We start from the raw sequence: 24012 nt of genomic DNA, 5'->3' as shown, positions 1-24012 counted from the left end.
TTTGCTGCCTTGGGGTTTTGTTACTGGGTTTTGTTACTGGAATTCCACCTTAAATTCCTTTGGTCATGTAGACTTTTAAAAAATGGTGCAGTGTAAGTTAAAAAAAAAACATGTTGGCACATAAAGCACCTAGCCATATATAAAGAAATATAAATATATAAAGAAGATGATTCTTCGTTATCCTTGTGCTGTAATGCATATTGAATTTTTCACTTATATATATATGGTATATATATTATATATATTATATATTAATATAATATTATATATATTAATGATAATACTCTTGTCTAACAGAATACTCCTCCTCGAAGTTACAGAATTTCAAGGCTTAAATGAAAATCAATTTTTTTAATTTTACACAACAAAAATAAAATACTGCACAGCGACCACCATTTGACCCAACAACTGTTTGGAATTTTGCAGACAGATATGTTGTATAAAGTTTTATGGTATTCACAGTTGTGGAATTTTTGATTATTAATCAACAATAAAAATTAAACCTTCCTGTTGAGAATAAATGTTGTGACTGCTTATTATGTCTAATAACTGAAAACGTATCCATAACAAACACCTTTAAAGCAACACCCAAGTAAATTAGACAATCATCTCAGATGCCTAAATTGCAGCATTATTATTAATAGAAAAAAAAATTAGTTTCTACAATCACATGGGAAATTTACTGATGATTTCAGATCTGTAACCATCTGTGACTCAGAATACAAACCTGTTTGAAACAAAGAATTTGAGAATCAGGATCAGACAAAATATAGCCAAGGGGTTAATGAAGCATGGAGTTTCAAAACACATGATTTACACTATGAAACATCTAAAAACATTCAAAGAGTAACACTTATTGAACATATTCCTTGTCTGAAAGTTATACCAGTCTTATAAATATTAAACAAACCTAAAACCTCTTTCAGGATTTTCACCCTAAAAACCAGACGGTTACGGAAATGTATGCAGAATAAATGTCTCTTCTAGCAGTGCCTATAGATTATCCAACTGCAATGTGAAGAACTATCCAAATACACTGGGGGATGGTATATCCTGTTGAATGCTGTCACCAGGACTGAAGGTTTGGAAATTTTGAGTTGAAATGAGAATTGGAATAAAGTAGAGCTCATCCAATGAGCATGCTTGTTTCTGTAACCTCTACAAGGGGACTTTGGAGTAATTGGAGAAAAATCATTACTGTCAAAATCATTGACTGTTTTTTAAGCAATATGTGCACATATATATCACATATATACACTATGTATTTGTACTGGAATACTAGCCTGGATTATTAGTATATGACATGGCAAGAGTTCGTATTTATTTTCATGTGCATTGCATCATCTAGAAAAGAAAAAATGCATTTATTATAAAAAATCCACAAAACAATATTTGTTTCCTTCATGGGTAAATTGGTAACTGAACTTTCTACACACTGTTAATATTCTGAACCAGGGCAATAATCACTTCTGTAAATGGTGATGCCTGTAAATGCCTGGGTTAGACTCATAAAAGGTTCATTCTTTGATGCTCATGAAACCCAAACATAGCTTTGAATCCTGTTTAAGTCAATGGAAGACCATTCTTTTACCTAAATTTGAGACAATTTTAGAGCTAATAGACAAACTGTTTTCACAAAAAACATAGAGTAAGGGGCAATGCCATAGGCAACATTTAACATTGGACAATACTGTCATTTAGGGAGAGCGTCAGATGGCTTACTGGACAGCAATAGAATACACAAATCCCTAAAACAACAGATTTGGGAATGCCTTAATGCTAAACCAGCACTTCGAAAATAAAATGTTTGTAGCAGATTCACCCTACTGCAGAAATTATGTACACAGATTACAAGGAATATACAAGACCTTATTTATAAAACAGAGAATCTGACATTCCCAGGTGGGAATCAATTACTGCCATTGAAACACATGGACCTGGAAGAATCCCACGAGGTAATGTCTGACTTACTGTTTTAATAAAAAGGCCCATAGTGTTAATAAAACAGGTAAATATATCATTTAACAACTGGATTGTGCCAGGCTAACAAGGATGTACATTGTGATGTGGAATTATGCCACTGGATGAAGTGATGGACCATCCGTTATATCTTGTATATATTTTTTTTTACTATTCTGTGTGGATGGGTAATGGATAATATATCTATTTACTCGTTCTCTTGGGAGGGAGAAGATATCTGGTGACTCACCTAATTGTTGTGGCTTTCAGATTCCACCATGGCCTGTCCCTCGACATTTGTGTACACGCAAAGAAGACATGGGGCCTGGTATAGCACAGGAAATGGGTTGGCTTTTAAGTACACAATATAAGAGAATTCAAACAAAAAATTTTATATTTTAGAAAATACCCAAATAAATTGTTTGGCTGGACAAAATGTAAGCAGCTTTTTTTCTGGCTGCAAAAAGTGTAGGAGCCTAGACAGGCAGGTTTTAGCTTGAAATATAATTTTGAAGTGTAAAATTTGAAGAAAATGTATTGTTTGGCCCAGACAAAAGTTCAGCAGCTTTTTTTAAGGCCACAATATAAGCCGGAGGGACCAGGCTAGCAGCTTTTTTCTGCAATAAAAATGTAGAGGGTAATGTACTTGAAATATTAGCCGAATTTATTGTTGTTTAGCTAAATATAACATAGGCAGCTTTACCTGCATCCATATCTATGCTTTCTGGAGTGTGGGCCTTATGCTACCAACTTTGTGTTATTGAGCTCCTACTCAGCTCTGTGGTACAGAACCACTTGTGTCCCCATTCATTTGGTGACCAAACACAAATAAAACTTTCAGATCTTATCAAACTATTTCTAAGGAAATATCGTCTACAAGGTTGAATGCTGCCATGGCTCAAGATATCAAATCAGCCAATAAAACAATCACTCAAACTCCAGCCCTGCAAATAGCTGATGCAAGGTGACTTGTAAAATGCTTCAGTGCATTATTTTTACATTAGCAGATTTACATTAGTTGTTTTTACCTGTCCAGGGTTTACCTTTAAGTGCAATGTTCTGTGCTTTAAATATTTGTTCCGTGCTTTTAAATAAAGTTTATTTTTAAGTGCTGTCAGTTTGCATACAACAAAGAACCTCATGAAATTTTGACCTCCAGGTTGTTCATTATGCCGGACATAGCAATGGGAAATGAAACTTATTATGCAGGATTTTCTGCTGGATAAATCCTGGTTTATTAAATTGATATTGCACTTTCTTAATGAATGAGACAATCCTTCTTATTTAGCTTCTCTGTAATCCAAATAAAGACGTTCTTTATGAACAACAAACAGCAGTGACCCATATCAGTGTACATGTGATGTCCAGGCTGCCACGAGACAGCTGTCACAGAGAAGGGCCCTAATTATAATGAACCGCTATTGTTCCCATACAAGAAGGTCTGTTTGATAACCTTCCAAGAAATTGGTTAAGATAAACAACAACAGTAACTTTTTTATGTACTATTGTGCGTCATTATTAGTTCATTCATGGATTAAACAAGTGCATGACTCCTATCCTCAATACATGGGGGAGTGCTGACAATTCTATGATTTAAGGTTGCTTTTAATACATAAACTTAATTTTGGGAGTGCAATAAGGTAGTGCAATGTGCATGAAAACAAACTAGGTTCAAAGAAGTTATAAATTATATATAAATGCAATAGTTTAGGTTTAATCCATACATTATTATGATACTTTGCATTACCAGAACATTAAAATGCATGCCTGTGTCTCCAATGTATCTCACCATTATGCATGTAAGCTTCTTTGCATTTCATGGTTATGTGCATGTTGATGTATTCCTAAGCATCATAATTATTTTACATTTCTTTCTGCTCTCTTTTGTAAACTTTTGGTTAACCATTAGTGCTATAGACAAGTCCTTGAGTCTTTACCCTCGTACTAGAACTAAAGTGACCAGACAGGGCAGTTTTGCAGAAAGGCACATGCAATGACCCCCTGCAATAAATATTCTTACCCGCTTGTCATCTGTTAAAATTGCTGAGCTGTTGTTGCTCGGACCAAACGAACTTGACCACTGTGTAGGAGTTAAGTCATCTTCGCCAAGCCAATCAAGATGGCCAAGATAAAAACGAGAGAGAGAAGAAGGAAGAAGATAGCATCACCTGTAACTGATGGAGGACAGGTGAATATGAATAGGGCTTAGTTCCCCTTTAAGAACGCACCATGTAATAAAGAGGCAAGTGTACCTCTCATCTGTGCTCTTGAGCACTTCTTTCATGTGCCTAATATTCATAACTAATATATATAGTAGGTCGATTGCATAGAATGTGGATATAAATAAGTTAAGCTGTGCTGAAAAGTACAGGTAATCCCCAGGTTAAGGACATCCAACATGCGTACGACTCCTAGGAACAGGGCTTCCCTGTTCCCTTCCAGGAACGGAGGCTTGGAGGGGGGCAGTTTGTATGACTTGCGGAAGAAATCTTTTGCTAAACACAGCTGAGACTGAGGTCTTCTGCAACCTCTTGTAACTCTTTAATGAACAAGACAAACTCTTCAGATGTTTCTTTTTGCATATCAAAGCACAGTTTGCCCGAGAAGTTAATGAATGTCTTGGCTCCATAAAGTTTTTTTTTGCTTTATTTGTGAATAACTTACAGTGAGGATTTTGTACAGTAACTGACACTATGCTGCTTAATAATATGTTAAGACAAACATCTGTCCTAATTGCATTTATTAAAATAATGTACAAGTTCCGACTTACATACAAATTCAACTTAAGAACAAACCTACAGTCCCTATCTTGAATGTAACCCGGGGACTACCTTCTTGATGCTACAGAAGTCCATAAGTATACCTAGATCACAATATTGAGTCAATACATGCCTAATGAAAAAGTGGCTCTCCACTAAAAATTATGTAAGCTGCCATTGCTTCTAAAAAATACAGCTTCTTTACAAAGAGTTTAGCAATAGAAGCTTAAACAATCTCTTGATCTCTAGGTAGATTTTGTAAAAAGGTACATAAAGAAAGTTTACCAGCAGCTCATCTAGATATACTGGAGGAAGAATTTAAGAAAGATAATAAAAGTTGCGATTTCTACTCATATTTACTCATCAAGAGTCCATTGATAAATAAATTTAGAACAAACATTCTCAAGAAGCATAATGTTCTCTTGAAAGTATTACCAGACATGTTATCTATTGTACACAAAATGTTCCTAAAACCTAGTAGCACCTTAGAGCAGCCCAAAAAAATGTTCTTTGCTTTCAAAAGGTTTTAAACCTTATAAGAAATGTGTGTCAACCAAAAAAATAAAGAATTAAGGAAAAATCTAACATTCAATTCACTGAAGACAGACAAAGATAATAAGTTGGATATTTTTCTTCTTTCAATACCAGTTTTATTGTATACCTCCTGCAGTGTCCTTGTGCTTTACAATACATAGGGTGAACCACAAGGACATTGCAGGTTGGAATATGGGAGCATATATATATATTATAAGAAAAGGTTTTCAGTCCCATTGTTTGTCTTTATTCTTTCCTGTACGTCATGGAAAAAAATGTATAGTTATTGATCAATAAACTACCTTGTCAAAGTCAGACATGTCTACCTTTTGTTCTTCTTCCTTACATGGTGGTGGATTGATGGGGTTTGTAGTGTACAGCAAAGAACATTGTTCATTTTGTCATTTCAGCTCACAGTTTTTGTATAGGACACTGAATTTCTGGCAAGTATTTTATATATATATATATATATATATATATGAAATACTATAATACAACATTTATATTTATATTATCATATATTTGTTTTGAGATTCGGATACACATTTGCATAGTTTAACTCAGTATCATACCTACACATAAATAGTCTATTCTGTTGTGTGTGTATCATTGTTCACCACCAGGAATGCATGACTCTATTTGTACCTGGGCATTGATTGCTTTTCTAGATTTATATGATCTCACTCATCTCAGTCTATATATCTTCAGTTATCTTATGCATAACATTCAAATGCAAAGCATTATATTGCAGATGGAAGATTTCTCTACTGCAATATTTTCCTAAGCGTTCCTTAAACGGACCCTTAGTTTATGAAGTGGTTTGGGTTGAATTAAAAAACGTAAAATGATTTTCTTTTCCATTGTGTAATGATACTTTTAGAATGTGTTCAATATAAATGGTATTGTTAAGGCTCAACTACAAAATGTAAGTACCATACACAATACAAACAGATGTGTGTGTATGGAGCTGTATAATATGTTGTACAGGGCAGTAAAAAAATTTCAAATTTTGCTGGTTGACAGGGAGTCTATACAGTCTGCAAAACTCAAACCATTCAGATAAAAGACCTTACATTTTTATTTCAGCTCCTATTCATACTTTATAGATTTTGATGTGATTTATATTGAAGGCTACAATGGGTTTGATCCTGTGAGTTTGAGGTTAATTAGCCACCTCCCAAAATCATTGTTTATAAGTTTAATGGCCCAAATGTTTAAAGACCATACCTTTCAACTATGGGCAGCAGGGGTACAATTACCAATAATGGTGGTTTTGGTATGTGCCAGCCTCATCACTAAAAAAAACTGGTGGGGACAAGTAATTGATATAGTGGTCGCCAACAGGTGAAGGAGAAGGACCCCACTAGGGAGGGCGCACCACCCAGTGCCGCGCACCATGTCCACTGGACAGATTGCAGGCTCAGACAAGTCTCTGGACACAACCTTTCCACTCTCCCATTGCAGGCTCAGACCTGCAATGGAAGTGGGCGGCTTCTGGCATCATGACGTCACTACGGGGGACGTTTATTCACCCAGCTCCCTGCGCATGCGAGGTCCTGAGCCTATAAACTTAGTGGTCAGTGGGTCCTAAAAGGTTGGCAACCACTGAGCTAAAGCATCAGTAAATTGAAAGCTGTTGTACCGTGCATCCATGAGTATATCACCAAGATTTTTTTTGTCCTGAAAATGCCATTAGAAAAATATTCTTGGTTTATACTCGGGTCACACCATTAGATGGTGTTTCATTCTCATGAAAACTGTTTAATAAACTCATGCCATTTAAAACATTAGCATTTGTTACACAGTTTACATAAAATCACAGCATCTTCTAGTGGTGGCAATTGTTAATGCAGAACACATTTATTTTGTCTTGTATGTTTTGTTTGTTTTGTCTTGTCAGTTTATTTGAGGTCAGTAGTCCCTTAGCTACTGTTCCATTCATATTGACTGTTTTTTTACAAGGTTTTATTTACAAAATTGCTATTCATATTTAAACAAAACTGAATACTTTATAAGTGAGGTATCTAATACTTTAAAGTCATCACCAAATGATCAATACCAGGGAAAATGAAACACTTTTCTATTCATTTTCTAATAAATACCCATTCTGACATTTCTTTTATTTTTGTCGTTTTAATATTTGGTACAAATTTGATAAATTGCAAATTTAAAGATCTAATCTGTAGAGCTTATAAAGCAGGGGGTCATCTGAGAATCCTCCTATCCTGAGGTGGGCCCCTAATGGCTGGCCAACCAAGAGCAACTTCAAATAAAGAAAACCTGTCATGAGGCCATAATGTAGGCTGCATTGGTTTACTTTTTATGTTGCTGAATCTGTGTCTGCCATGCTGATGCAATGGGGTTAATCCACTGAACTTGAACAAATACAGCATGCGTGTTTCCAGTCTGTGACTTTATACAAAATTTTCTGTCTCATGGCAGAGTCTCTTGTAATTGGTCTTGGTTATCCGGTATAAAGCAGGGTATGAGAATAGATAGGCACATAGATAGGTACATTTTGTGCACTGCTTACCGCACATGTGCAGTGCAATACATGCACCTGCGTCCTTTCTGGCACCTGTAACATGAGAAGATACTGGCTAATGTAACTTCCCTTCAAGGAGGGGAACATAAGACCTAGAAGAAGCACCAGCAAAGAATGAGATGCAAACAGAGATGATTTAAAGAATGTAATTTTATTCTGATGTGTTTTAGATGTGTTTTGATCTATAAATAATGGACACAGATAAGAGCATATTTATTTTATCTAAGCAACAATAAGCCCTCTGGCAAGGGAAGAAACCTAAAAAGATGGGTAAACAAGCCTTATATTGTTTGTTGATAAAGTTCTAAAGATGTTCCAGTGAGAAGAGACTACACCAATATAAAAAATTGTTAAAGCAAAACTCCAGCCCGAAAAAAAACTTTGCCGTAATATTCACTTTAGTTCTAAGGATTTCCCCTGCAGTCCCCTCTCTGCTGCTAGTTATCCCCACTCTGATGTACACCATCATTTATCTGAAACTGACTTGTTCTGAACCCTCTACTAGCCTGTGCTTGGACTGTGGATAGTAAAAGAAGAAGCAGCACAGTGAGTTTACCATAAATACTCAAGTATAAACTGATATATAAAAATTACTGTTAATACCAATCTTGGTTTAAACTCGGGTCAGCTAAATAAAACAAAAAGTCCCCCAACACTGGAACACAATGCTTTCCAGTGCCTAGAGGCTATTTTTTCCCAGCTGATGCCAGCAGCACTAGTCAAGCGGAGTGATCCCCTACCCAATGCATGGGGATTGCCTCAATCCCACAAGTGCTGCTGGTGGCCGGAAAGGGGAGTATTAGTTTAAAAAAGACTAATGACTAACACTAGATTAAGACTAACACTAAGATATGCGAGGGCTCGTGTATTAAATGGTGCTTACTGATCCCAATAAAGTCCCTGCACCACGCTGGGGTCATATTGAGGGATGACTCTCTCTCTCTTGCAACTGGTGGGGAAAGGCATAGTCTGTTTTTTAGCAAAAGGGAAAGGGCTTCATGTTTTTTGTCCCTTTTCCTTTTCTCTGCCCCCTTCTCCTATACCCATCCCTCTCCGCTACCCCTCTTTGGAACCCTTTTTTCTGTTTTGACAAACCGACATTCTAGAATGCCTTGGGAGTTTTATATGACTTGGAGATAATTCAAGTTGTTGAGTTTATTTGGATTTGTAACTGTAGAGATTGAACTAATTGAGCACATTGGACCAATCTAGAGTTATCGCATCAATTAGCACCCTATTATGTTTAATTTAGTGGTTCTTTAGGTGATAAGATATTTACTAAATGACTGCTAATGACCCACTTGTTTCACAGTTTCATCCTTATCTCTTCCTAAGTACCAATACCAATATATCCTGTATCAGAATTCTGCAAATGAACAAGGATGTACATGCAGCTAAACAATAGGGGATTTACATGGACAGTTCATTGCAGTACATCATAGTGACCACTAGATGTCTCCACACATGTTCATCAGTGAAGTTTGGTGATCCAGCAAACCTGGAATGGATTTCTTTGTTTGCTATTTTCTAGAACAGTGCTTTTTAACCTTTTTTGAGCCACAGCACATTTTTTACATAGAAAAAATCCTGCGTCACACCACAAATCAAAAATGTTACAAAATTACACTCAGTAGCTAATTCTCTTGTCTCTAAGAATAAACAAGGCAATTAAGCTACGTACTGCCACCCACTGACATGGAAGAGTATTACATTACTCTGCCAGTCACTACAGCACAGACACTCAACAATGGTAATTGGATAATTTCCCACGGTACAACTGAAGATCTCTCATTGCACACTAGTGTGCTGCGGCACAGTGGTTGAAAATCACTGTTCTAGCACATGTTTTCAATCCTGGACCAGATCCATTCCAGGTTTGTGGGTTTCACCCAGCTTCACTGATGAAAGTGTATTCTCTCCAGCCTTGGGGAGCTTTAATAAATCAGGTCCAATGTAGATGCAGTAGATGGCTGTTCTTTGCTAAAAAGGTTCTGAGGATTCTAAGATCAATAACAATTTTAGTACCTTGTCTCTGCAGTGTTGGCAATATAATAGCAATCTTTAAGATTTGATTGTAACTACCTTAATAAAATGCCTTGTCTGGCTATTCCACTCTTGGGGTGGAAATATTGACAAATATTTCCTATTCTTTTAATACTGATTGGTTGAATGAGGTAGCTGAACTATAATAATTTCACTTTAATAATTTCACTTTGCAATATAGTGATAAATGAAAGAAAGTAGCAGCACCAAATCCAATTTTATTCCAGCCTAAAGTTCTAGGCAATTCTGGGCACAAAAAACATTTGAATAAACTACTAATTATTCACAAAGGATATACATTCAGTTTGTGGGCATTGGTTGACTTTGCAAACCCAGTTATTCCCTTGCAAATTGTATGCTGAACATACAGTGGCATTAGTGGACCCATCCACTACAATTTGTCTGCAGAAAACTACAGGAAGGGGGCGGATACAAGACCCAGTCACCCTTTATAAACATGAGGGCAGCAGTGACTGGTCTTTATTACAAGAAGCTACATAGAAGCAAAGTTTTACACTCAACTGCTGCACAGATCCAGAAGAAATGCAATGAGTGCACCAAGATTTAAATAAGAGTTTTCATGGAACATGTATTTATTTAAAATGTACATATCTTGAAGTTCAGTTTACATGGAAGATGTAAGAGGAACTTACAGTTTGTTTCAATGATGTATTAACCCTTTACACAAGATATCTTTACTCAGTATTTTGTTGCATACTATTCATAAAAAACAATCCAATAATAAATGTCTGTTTGTTTTTCTTATATTTGTATATAAAATATGTACATTATATGTAATGTGAAGTCATATCTAAGCATAGTACTATTGGAACTGATCGTACAATGATGTTACATGTATGTTCAGCTTTATGATGGCAATATAATATTCTTGCACTTCACCATTACTGGTGATGTATTGTGCTGCCATCTAATGGCTAAACTGAGGCATATTTCTACATAATTAATACATGTGCTATTCAATAGAATGTTAGAAACAAGCTTGATGTAAAAAAAATCTTATTAATGTGGGATATAAAAAACACAACAAATTTTTTTCCTATACAGTATAACCCTAAATATACAAAGAGGGGGGGGGGGGGGGGACAAAGGGCCTTGGATTAGAAAATGTGACGGTTGTCTTTTGTGCAGACAAAAAAAAAATCTGACTAGGGGTTTTACTGTTTTTCAAAACTGGAAACATGTTGCACATCCTTCTTTACCTCTCTGAAATATGTCATGCTGCTTTTGCTTAGTTTGTAATATCTGAAGGTCAGTCCTTCTAAAATATTGTAGTTAAAGGAGAAAATATGTTGATGGGTCAATACTGCAACTGTGACATCTCCATGCCATCATTCCTGGCAATATTCTGCTTACCTGTTGTGGTGTTCCTCCCCATGATATATAGTAAAAAAAAAAAAAAAAACAGGTACAGTGGACACCTCTCATATTGACCACAAAATATCTACAGACCCTGGAGAGATAGAATAAATGGTCAGCTGATGCATCAGTCAGTGGATTTACAGCAAAAAAAAATGTTCCTATAGATTTGCCACACCATTATTCTAGTATCAGAATTCTGTTTTAAAAAAATGCCTGAAGTGGTTAAAAAAATTAGTTTTCCTACCATCCATAGGCATGTGTTGACCAAAAAGTGTGCCACATGCATTTCCTAATGGAAGTTTGTTTTGATGTAGTGAGAGCAGATAAGCTTCTGATTGTTAAGTAAACAACCTAGGAATCCCCTGCCTGATTGATGAACTGCAACAAAAGATTTCTTTTTGAGATGTACAGCTTTCCCTTGAACAGGATATGGCTTATCCATGCATAATGGCTGCTACTGACACTACTGTACTGTGTACAGTAAATAGGGGGCATTGTGTTTTTTTATATATGGTGACATTACTTTTGACTTTGTTATGCTGCATGATATGTAGGCACTATATAAATACTGGATAACAATAATAATAATGATCTTGATATGATATGATATATGGGCAGAAGTGAAAGTTTGTTTCTGATTGTCAGACTTTAATTCCACTTTTTAGTTTTTGCATAAAATGAAAAATCATATTTAAACTCCTGATCCTTTAAATCCTAAAGAGTCCCTGTGTCTGTGTACATGAACAAACCCACTGCCAATTTTGCATTTGACTGACCATTGCTAACGATTGTTAGATTGCTGTATAATCAAATAGAAGTCCCAAAACATTGCACACATAAGTATGATATTCTGTCCTTTCTTCTCAGATTAAAAAGTGATCAGAATTTCATTTGGATTTGATTGATCTGTCTGTACACATGACATGACTAGTAAACTTTCAATCACTTTTTGTTGAAATGTTGGAATGGAAGAACAGCTAGCTGCTGATTTCAACTCAGATTGATGTTAGAAGCAATATTTTTTCAGGAATCATATTGGATGTGAAAATTGGCCCCATATGTGCCAGGTCTAAACATTTCTAGCATGACAAAGGCTGATTTCAAATACCTGCTGGAAGCAAATCATTCGATTTTTTTTTCACAGAAAATATCAAACAAATGTTATTCTGCATTATTCTAAGATGTATGACAGCTATTAATAAATTATAGTAAACCTTTTATTTTCCAGCACTGCTCTCTGAGTAATATAAAACAAATTTACAGTTAGTCATCTTTTTCTTGGTAAAAAAAAACAAAAACAAATGTTAAAATAATTATTCTTTAGCAATTCTGATATTGTCATGACTTGAATTTGAATAATTTGGTAGAAATGATAAAACTGTCTTTTCTGTATAATGTTACAAAAGATATGGCAGGGTCCCTTTGAAGGAGGTGCAATAGTCATGTATAGGAGGCCAGGTCTGAAAATTCAACCTTCTTCATAGCTTAAGGCCTCTAATGATGTGGAATACATATACCCCCTAGTATACCACCCCTTACTATAACACCCCCAGGTCAATCCCTTCCCATTTATCTTTAACCCTCCTTAGTGTATCCCCCCTTTACTATTACACCAACTCTAGTCTATCCCTTTAATATTACACCCCCAGCCTACCCCTCTTTAATATTACATTCACCTGGGCTATCCCTCCTTTACAATTACACCCCAATCTATACTCCCCCCGAGTGTATTCCCCATCACACCATTTACTATCACACCACCCCTAATCTATCCTTCCCTTTATCATTACACAACCCTCGTGTGTACGCAGCTTAACTCACAGTGAGGATTTTATACAGTAACTGATACCACGCTGCCTTATATTATGTTGAGACAAAAATGTCCTAATCCCATTTATTAAAATAATGTTCCGACTTACATACAAATTCAACTTAAGAACAAACCTACAGTCCCTATCTCGTATGTAACCTGGGGACTACCTGTAAAACACCACCCCTAGTATATCCCTTTTTGATATAACACTACCCTAATCTATCTTCCCTTTACTAATATACCACCCCTAGTCTATCCTGCTTTACACTTATCACCACCTCCCCCCTATAACTATCACACCTTTAGTTTTTTTCCTTCTTTACTGTTACACCCCCAGTCTACCCTTCTTTGCTATACCATCTCACATTGTATACACCCTCTAGTCTATATTGCATTTACTATCATAAACCTCATAATATGCCTCCCTTTACTATTACACCCTTCTCTTTTACTATTCCCAGCACAATGCTTCATGCTGAGGTATCTTTACATAAACATTCTTCTCCTTGAAAGATAGTGTTAGGAATAAAATAAAAATTAAGCACAGATTTGCATGCTTTTTTAAAGCATTTATAAATTATGAAGCAAGCTGTGCTTTGATATGCAAAATGAAACAACTGTAGAGTTTGTCATTAAAGAATTACAAGAGGTTGCAGAACTGCCAAAGACTTCTTCTGCAAGTCATGCGAACCGCCCCTCCCCCATCAAGTATCTGTCTGTATGTCCGATGTCCTTAACTTGGGGACTACCTGCAATCTAAAACCCAGAGAGAGGACAACTTCATCCCCCAGTGGTAGCAGTCCCACCAAATGACCTGATCACTAATACCAAAATGAATGTCGCTCACGCTGTCCCCAGGTGTTTGTGTGTACTTGTCCTTTAACTCCAATCCAAACAAAAACATAATTTGGTCTTAGTTTGACCTGCCTTAAAGAGAACCTGTCCCATAGGTAAATTGTTTCAGTATGTACCTGTGAAAAAGAGACCAAATACGTCCGTACCTGTTAAATGTTAATTGTTGCTTCCCAAAACTAGAATACAAATAGCAAAATGTAAAGTGTTAGGTACAATTTACAAAGCCCTAATATGACTATGTCATGTGATAGTCATAACACTCAGCTGAAACTCTCACTCCTTTTAAAAATAAGGATCCTTATCCTGGCGTGTTAGCTTTGTGAATTGGGCTTAGTAACTGCTTGGTACTGCTCAGCTTCTTCTTGCCAAACCTAACTGTTGTTTTCGGATCAACCAGCTTACTGTTCAATGCAATAAACGCTGAGGAGGTTGGGAGTGGTTGTTCCTCATTCCTCACTTGGGGGGAGGATTACATTATCATAGGGTAGGCAGTGGGAAGGGGTAAGGGTAGCTGTGTCTCATACCTCATTTCATTCTGAAATAATGCTTGTCCAAGGGCTTAATACTGTATGGTGCCAAAGCCCAATAAAGGAGGCTCTGTTAGCCACAAGCAAGAAAACTAGATTATTCTGTGTCCTGACTACACCTATTAGAGAATTTTCTTGTAGAGAAAAACAAAGGCTGAGTCTGCCAAGACTGCATTTAAATTCTTCTTAATGCTAAGAGGTTTATTACCATTTGCTGTCAGTCTGGTTTTGCTTGTGAGAGGTGTGAAATAACACTTGTCAACAACACTTTATATGTATAACAAATAGAGGTTGTGCATTTGTTTTTACTGTGTATCTGTGTAACAAATGCCCTATGTCAGCCGCACAGAGCCGGACCGCTGCTCTCACACAGAGACACCTGTCCGGGGTTTTACTGGTCCAAATTCCTCCTACACAGCGCACCAATCATTAATACCTACTAGCTAATCATACCTAATACCTACATACTGAAGCATGAGAGTTATTGATTGGAGACTATACAGAGGAAGTGTGAGCCCATTGGAGATCTGGACTACAGTGTGTGGGAGCAGCAGACCAACTACCCAACACCAGGAAGTTTTGCATCAGTAAATGCACACATTGTAAAAATAAAGTCAAAGTATTTAGTATTTACCTGATTGCATAATAAGTAAAAACATAAGGCTTCTGTTGGGATTTACCTAGATAGATAGGAATTGTTTATAATAAAGACTGCAGGAAAGCAAGAAAAATATTCAATTTATTTCATTTCTAATACTTTCATTAGAAAACGCTAGGTCAGACTTTTTCAACTTTTTTTTTAATAAAGGGAATAGTGTTAGTGTTCAAATTTGGGTAGTCCTTATATTCGACCCGAATATGGCTGTTTGAATTCGGATAGACCCGACCCGAAAAACACGGGATTCGACGGCGCAAATTCGTGTGTAAAAAAATGTGTTAAAAAAATAATGTTAAGTAATTTATTGAATGTGTGTGATTTGTGTAGCTAACTTTTATTTTTTTACAGGTTATCCCACAATGACAGGATAATTCCCATGGCTGCTTCCCACCTTTGCTCAGCCAATCAGGGAACACTATCCCTATTACTGGATAGAGTTTCTCTTTCCAGGAACACAGGACTCCCTGTGTTCTTGGATAGAGAAACTCTATCCAAGAACACATACAAATAGTAAAGGGCTACAAGAGCAATCAGGGGAGCAAAGCTGTGAGCTTATAAACCCTAGTTAAACATGTATTATAAGTGTACATCAGCATAAATATTATATATATATAGTTATATATATTATATGAAGATTTCTTTGTATTGGACTCAATACAGCTATTTTGTATTGAATCCAATACAAAATTATTTGAATTTTCCGCCAATCCTCCCGACACATGCAGCGACCTCACCGGGAAACCCCGGATATCGTCTCTGTACTTCACGGCTTGAGATTGCAGGAGCAGGATGTGTCCCCAGGACCTGCGGGGACAGGCACGATGTCGGGGGACACCAACAGGGCAAAGTAAGTGGGGTTTTATTATGTTTTTAGGTACCCCGAGTCTGACTCAGAAATACTGATTTTTGCATGGAAAATCCACCCCAAGTAACACTTGGGAATACCGCTAGGGGGGTTAAAAGGCAATTCCCTGATTGGCCGGTGGGATGGGAGAAACTAATAAAACCAGGAAAAGCAGGCACGCCCTGGGTCAGAACTGCCTGCATGTGCAGGATAAAGGTCCCTGCTCTTTGGTGAGGAAGAGGTAAGTGTGACAACTGACATCTTAAGATGGAGATGACAAATGAAGGTCCAATATAAATCTCATGGTCCGTTCACTTTAACAATAAAAATAAATGTTTTGCTTTACCTTTTGAAATGTATTTTGCATACCAATGGACTTGACGTAAACATGAAAACATTAAGAAGAAAAAAAAAACTGTGAATAATAATAAACAATTTATTTCTATTATTTTTCCTGCATTCTAATTTTTCCAGATGGCTTCAATTCATCCAAAGAATTTGTCCTGCAATGTCTCCTTCTGTTCAAGAACTGTTGTTCTTTACAAATGCTTTTTTTTCCCTGGATGAAGTCCAGCTTACTAATTAGTCAGTACTAGTTCTGTGGGATTTGTCATGCTGTTGTATATAACTGGGAGCAATTTTCATTTTAAGCTTCCTTTGCTACGCTCATCAGGGGTATATTCTGTCGTTTTCACCTCAAGTGGTTGAAGAATATGACAACCATTATGAAGAAAATAGTTTTGCTTACTTAACTATGGCTTTATCAGCCATTTTTATATTTGTGATCACAAACAAAACAGGGCTTTGTTCCTTAATATTACTTCTGGCTCAGTATACACAGTATTTTTGGCTGATGGAAGGCCAGGGGTGTATGCTGATCAGCATAGAAATACCAAAGATCTGTAAAATATACCGGTACATTTGCGTGTGCTTGTATATAAATATAAATATATATATATATATATATATATATATATATATACATATATATTTAACAAATAAAGTCTAACTCCAGCCACTCTAGTTTTTATTTTAGCAAAACGGCAGTTCACTAGGGACACACTGCTCAATGGGAATCGAAAATGCCCCAACGTTAATGAGAGTAAATAATTCCTATGGCTCAGTGGTGAGTTGGATTAAAAAATAAACCAGGATTAGTGATCCGTGGAATAAAGAAAGATGTTCCATGCTTGATTCCATTGGGAGGTATAGTGCCCTAGCATTGGTATCAGTGGAAGGTAATACCCCATCTTTGGTGTCAATGGGTGCATTAGTACCTTTGTGCAATATTATCAGTGGAAGGAATTATGCCAGGAAGGTGGGATTTGCTGCCATGCCAGGGAATTAATATTAATAATAAACAGTATTTATATAGCGCCAACATATTACGCAGCGCTGTACATTAAATAGGGGTTGCAAATGACATACAGATATAGACAGTGACACACTCTAAATTCCCCAGCAGTGTCCACATGGTCTCTTGCTTTTTGCTGCATTCAGACCCATTGCGGGCACCTGTGCCACTTTCCTGTTGCACCCGTAATGCTGGGGTACTGGACAGAAGGGGGAAAGGAAGCCCTTTTTTCAACCTGGTCTTAACTAGGTACTTGACAAATAGTGCCCTATGTGTGGAAAAATATTTCCCAATTATGGGCGGAATTGTGCCCAATTATCAATGTCAGAGGGAACAAAATGGCGCCATTGTGCCACATTGGTAATGTCTTTAGGAGACAAAGTGCCAAAGCATTGGTATTAGTCAGTTATACCAGGGGTAGGAATTGTGCCTCAAAATTGGCTTCAGTTTGAGAAATAGTGTTCTAAAGGCTGGGTAAATGTAAGCAAAATGCCACATCCAGTCAAGTAGTTTGAGGACCATTAAGTTAAAGCCTTTTTATGTTCCTGCAATGTATTTAGCTGATTCAAACTGAATCGAAAGAGCAGAAGAGACACAAAAAAAAGTACTTTAAATCAAAAGAGAGAACTTCATGCACATGGGTAACATCACCCATACATTTTAACTACTTAGAAACCCTAACTGAATGAGATTTAATTTGCTAGATCACTGTGTATTATAACTATAAGCCAGTTTTAAAATTATATACTTGTTTTTGCCCAATCTTCTATCCCCTTCCCACCTACAAGTACAGGGTCGGTTTTCTGATTGATGGCCTGCACAATGGGTATAAAAAAAAAAAATTTGCTTCCATTCGAGAGACAACTCAGGAGTACCATTGGTGGAAGACATGGCCAGAAGGTTGTCACCCAAATGGCAATATCGGGAGCAATGAAAGCTACTGATTTAAGAATACTTTGCAATATGCTCTAAAATACAGTAAATATTAAAGGAGATTTTAATTATTAGGTTTACCCGTATCCTATATTTCTGTTTACAGAACACAAAATCATTTTTTGATGGTAAAATGTTGAACCACTCTCTATTTGTTCTACAAGGAAAGCCTGACCACAAGATGTCACTGCATGCCGATAAATGGCATTACCTTGTAATAACAACTGGACAGAACTCACATTTTCCATTTCTCACAATCTTTATTGGCTTAATTCACAAAACTTTACACATTGATACATATCTTTATTTTTAAATAATTTTCAAATCAATTCTATCTAAATAATTGTCACTTTAATAAAATAAGGATCCTTATGCTGATATTTTAGTATGTGAATTGAGCTTTAGGAAACATACTGAACCCCAGTAGGTGAATTAATTATTCTGAGATGATGGACTCAGCTGGGATGCTGAACAGATTGTTTACTCCATCAAGTGGCAATGATTCCAAGGAGAAATATAAAAAACTCATATACACAGCAGCTTTGGATAATTCAAAGTCATTCCTGGAAAAAAGACAAATACTTAGTATTGACATGAACAGAGTGGTTTTGGGGAAATTGGTAGGATCAAAAACTTCAACTCTATTTGAGCTGCTTAGGAGACATTTGCTTGCAAAAAACATTTTTTTTATATGTTTGATTTTCGTTGTTTTTAGTATGTGTGTCTTTGATTGTTTCTAGTGTAATGTCACAAAAAATTATTATAATGAGCCACCGTGGTTTTGGTTCAAAGCCAGGTCCAAAGTTGACAGGAGTGTTTGTAACATCTTGCAGATGTTTCTTAATTGTAAATTAATATACAGGTAGTCCCTGGGTTACATACAAGATAGGGACTGTAGGTTTGTTCATAAGTTGAATTTGTATGTAAGTCAGGTACATTATTTTAATAAATGCAATTAGGACAGATGTTTAACTCAACATAATATCGGGCAGCATGTGTCCGTTACTGTATAAAATCCTCACTGTAAGCAAAAAAAAAAAAAAAAAAAAAAAAAATTTATGGAGTCTACATATTCATTAACTTCTGGAGAAACCTGTGCTTTGGAATGCAAAAAAAAACAACTGCAGAGGTTGTCTTAGACAATAAAGAGTTACAAGTGCTTGCAGAACAGCTAAAGATTTCTTCTGCAAGTCATGCAATCTGCCCCCCTCCCTTCTATCAAGCCTCTGTCCTGCACACGGACAAGCAGGGAAGCCCCGTTCGTATCTAGGAGTCGTCCGTATGTTGGATGTCTTTAACTTGGGGAATACCTGTAAAGGAACATTCAATGAGCCTTTGACTTGCTAGAAAATGTAGCTGCTTCTAAAAGAAACAACTTCCTATGATAGCTACCTTTCTCCTAGCACTCCACAGCCTTCTCCTCCTTCTGAGAGTGTCTAATTATTCTCTGCACTGTCCCAGCTCCTCCATTCTTCCCCTCCATATATATCCATTTTATGCTATTTGGGATGGAGTAAAGATGAATATTATAGAGTATTATCTGGCAGTGTTGAGTCTTCTTAGGCTGCTAACTTCGCACACACAAAAAGGCAGCACCCAGCAGCCTCTGTGTTTTTGCATAACTACACAAAAAAAGATTATACAGGTAAATGAAACATATAAAATATGCTAAAAACACATAAAATCATAATGAAAGTTTTTTGTTGAAATGAATGGTTGTATTTCTCATTAGAGACCACTAAAGTCCCCCAAAACAATTGTAGATTTCACATTCCCCAATGACTTCAATGCATTCCATCAGACTGGAGAATGTATGAAGCTCTATGCCATTCAGAGTGTTCTGTACATTTGGAAAGAAGCTTTGCATATAAAGCTTTCTATAATGCATTATAATAGTGATTTAAACTACAATAATTACAGGCAATAAGCAGCAGCACATTTCTTACTTTGTGAAAATGTGCATATGGAGATACAGATATGGAAAAATAAGGTGTGAATGCAGTTGCAATCAATTTTATTCTGCAGAAACAATAATACATTTTCAAGTTTGGAGTTCAGATTTCATAAAAACCTAACTGAAAGCTTAAATGTGAGAAACCACATAAAAATGCTTGATTTTTATTACTTTCCCATTGGAATAAATAAAGGCTTGTTATGCCTAAAGCAAAACTCCATCTTTTCATTCCCTATTGGGCAATATTCATAGCTAAATTCTAGCAATTTTCTGGGTATTTCTGTGAGGTTATGGGTCTTTCCTCTTCTTATTTGATGTTCGTGGTGGTGAGGGGTCCTTACTTATTGAACGGCCCTCATGTACAAACTTCATGATCATCCTTAGCATCCAGATGCAGGCCAAGGGAACACCGTGAACTTTAAGCCATACCTGGCCCCCTGTCCACTAAATCATGTTTACATGCAGTTGTACAGTGGTATTTGTATTTGATAAACAATGATAGTTTAAAAGTGGTGCTAATCACATTTCCTCAGCTATATAAAATGCTGCTACCCCTAAAAAGTGTACATTAAAGAAAAAAGACCAAGAACAGCTAGAGTTTTAGTGCGGCAGAAAAATAGTGTGTTATAAAGAACAATTTAATTCATAGTTTCACATAATAAAACTAGTACAGTCTTTCCCATATGTAAAATCATGGCTTCTTCAGGGGATTTGAATAACGTTTGGTTCACAATCTGTGCATAGAAATGGTATATACATATTTGCATGTAAGTAAATCTGTTATACTGCATTGTACTTTAATGTATGGATTCCATCAGTCGCAAATCCGAATATGTATATACTATTTCTATGCACAGATTTTAAACCAAACGTTCTTTAAATCTCCTAAAGAAGCCGACAGGCTCATCACGGCACTTGTCCCATGATTTTACATATGGGAAAGACGTTTCAAACATTGTACTAGTTTTCCTATGTGAAACTATGAATTGAATTGTTTTACACTATTTTTCTGCTGCAGTAAAACCTCAGGTGTAGACTGTTATTGGAGAACCTGAGTGATCCAGCAAACCTAGAATCGTTTGCAATTTGGGAATTGTTTTCTATCCTGGACCTGATCCATTTCAGGATCACACTCAGGCCATTCAGGATCACACATGATAGTTTACCTTCTCAAGTTTTGGAAAACTTTACCAAAACAGCCCCAATGTATCAAGCTTGATAATACAAAGGCAATACATTAAATTAAAAAAATAAATTCTGCAATGTAAGATGACTTTGATACCTTTGGTGCTGGAGTGATTCTCAGCTGTGCCGTCATGAATTATTTTTTCAGCTGCCTGCCATATTCTTTTGATACATTACATGAATACCCTGCTACATGGGATAATACAAATTATTTAGGAACTGTGGGTTGAAAGTCTAAATTTGAACTTTATTTTTTGTGCTGTTCACAGCTTGTGGGGCAACAAAAATACAGAGTAAAAGGAAAGGTAACCTATGTGTAAAGCCACTTGACAATTTCTGGTAATAATTTACAAATGTTCCCTATCCAGTTATCTTTGGATTACATACAACGTTAACCAGAAGAATCGTCTTTCTTGCTTTACCTGTTAGGTATGTGAAATCCCTTATTCTTTACCTGGATGCCTAATTGTACAACTATTACCATTCCAACACAGGGCCTGATTTGTCAAAGCTGGAAAGGCTGGAAAAGGATATACTTTCATGAGTGAAGCTGGGTGATCCAGCAAACCTGGAATGAATCTGGTCTAGGATTGAAAACATTTGCTAACAAATGACTTTTAGGAAATCCATTCCTGGTTTGCTGGATCACCCAGCTTCACTGATGAAAATGTATCCTCTCCAGCCTTGGAGATTTCATAAATATGGCCCTTTAACTCAATACTATGGATCAGTGGGGTGGTTGGTACGAGTGTGTACACAACACTATATATATATATTCATAAAATATATTTATATACATACTGCTACAAATTGAAAGAAAATGGATACAGCCACTCTGAATGAAACTGTTTAGAGATCATAGCAGGATGTATTCTAAAATAATTTCTTTTCATAGCAACAAAGAAACATTTCTCACCGTGACAATGTAAAATGAAAAAAATCAAGAACACAGGCACAATTTTCAAACTGATTAATATCTTCCATGGCAAAATGTTAATGAAGATCCTGATGGATATTCTATGATGTGCTTACAAGGTTTGCAAGACAATTTAAATGTAATTGGATTTCTTTTAATTTGAAGTGAAAGAACAAGATAAATGAATGGAAATGTAAGTTGTATATTGTAAATTAAAGGGTTTCTGTGCTCTCTTTGGCCTGTAAAATGTATTGCAAAAAATAAAAATTATTAACACTAAAGCATCTTTTTATTATTTTGTTTGTTGGTCTGTTGGGGGGACAGAATGCACCCTAGAAACACATAGTAGCTTGAAATATACATTCATGGTGTCAGGTGTGTCTACAATACAAAATATATTTAAATATTATTAATATATTTAAAATAATAATAATACTAATAAACAGTATTTATATAGCGCAAACATATTACACAGCACTGTACATTAAATAGGGGACCCTGCTCAGAAGAGCTTACACTCTAAGAGATGTGGAAAGTAGCACACAATAGGTAAAATAAAAATATTAAATCCAATACCAATCCAACTAGGGTTTTCTTGATATATTTATCCAGATCTTTATTCAATTGATGCACAACAGGGGCACTCCCTGCCAAGTGGTTGTCACTGTAAATGTTGGGGAGCGCTCCTGGCTGCACATTGGCTCTGGTGGTCCATAAGGTGCATGGTGGTAACCAGATAAAGGGTTTATAACAAGATGGTGCATTCCCATAAGGTGCCATCCTGGTGTTTTATGGTGTTCCAATTTTTTTTACCTAAGGAGCCCAGTTCTATCAATGGACCTGATTTATAAAAGCTCTCCAAGGCTGAAGAGCATACATCTTCATCAGTGAAGCTGGGTGATCCAGCAAACCTGGATTGAGTTTTCTGGAAGTCATTTGCTATTTGTTAGTAAATGTTTTCAATAATGGACCAAATTCTTTCCAGGTTAGTTGGATCACCCAGATTCACTGATGAAAGTGTATTCTTGGAGCCTAATAAATCAGGCCTACTGTGTCAGGTCTTTGCATGGTAATCAGACCAATGTACTAGATACAAATCGCAATGTGCATAGGATTTTCTGAGAGGTCCTACTAATCCCAATGGTTCCATTTATAGGCAGCCTGAACAAAAACTGTAGAGTAAAGCTCCTGTCAAATCCTCCAGAGAATTAGTGAAGTTGGATGCTGCAGAATCTAGGTAAAGAGTACAAGTTTAGTTTACTGAATTATAAAAATGATTTGTGGATCTTTATCTGATATGTCCCATGATGAATAGAATTCCACAGGTCTCTTTGATAAATACGTATACATATCCTCATCAATAAACTCTGTCCTAGGGTGGAACCTAAGGTTTGGTGAGTGATCACCTAACATTGACAGTGTCTTCTATAGTCAGATGCCAGGCTTCATATACTGAACAGTATACAAGGTTGGGCAGCAACTGACAAACTTTGGATGGTGATGGTTTAATTGGTCAGGGTTCAGCTTTTATTGGTAGAAATGAAAATCCCACCTGCTGTGCTGCATATGCTGGGAAATTGTCTGCTAAAGTTTCTTGCAACTGATACTTCTGGAAATGTCAGTCATCTGGTCTTCTGCTGTGCTCAGTGGTTCCTTTCACCGACCTCCACGTTATTACTTGGTCAATCCAGTCAACATTCTCCTGTCTATGGGTAGCTAATGCCAGGGTAACAAGTGATTAAACGGTAAAAAC

The sequence above is a fragment of the Pyxicephalus adspersus genome, chromosome 10 (genome assembly GCF_032062135.1).
Source record: "Pyxicephalus adspersus chromosome 10, UCB_Pads_2.0, whole genome shotgun sequence".
In the NCBI taxonomy this organism is placed as follows: domain Eukaryota; kingdom Metazoa; phylum Chordata; class Amphibia; order Anura; family Pyxicephalidae; genus Pyxicephalus; species Pyxicephalus adspersus.
The sequence above is the reverse complement of the archived record's forward strand: the minus strand, read 5'-3'. Positions refer to the sequence as shown.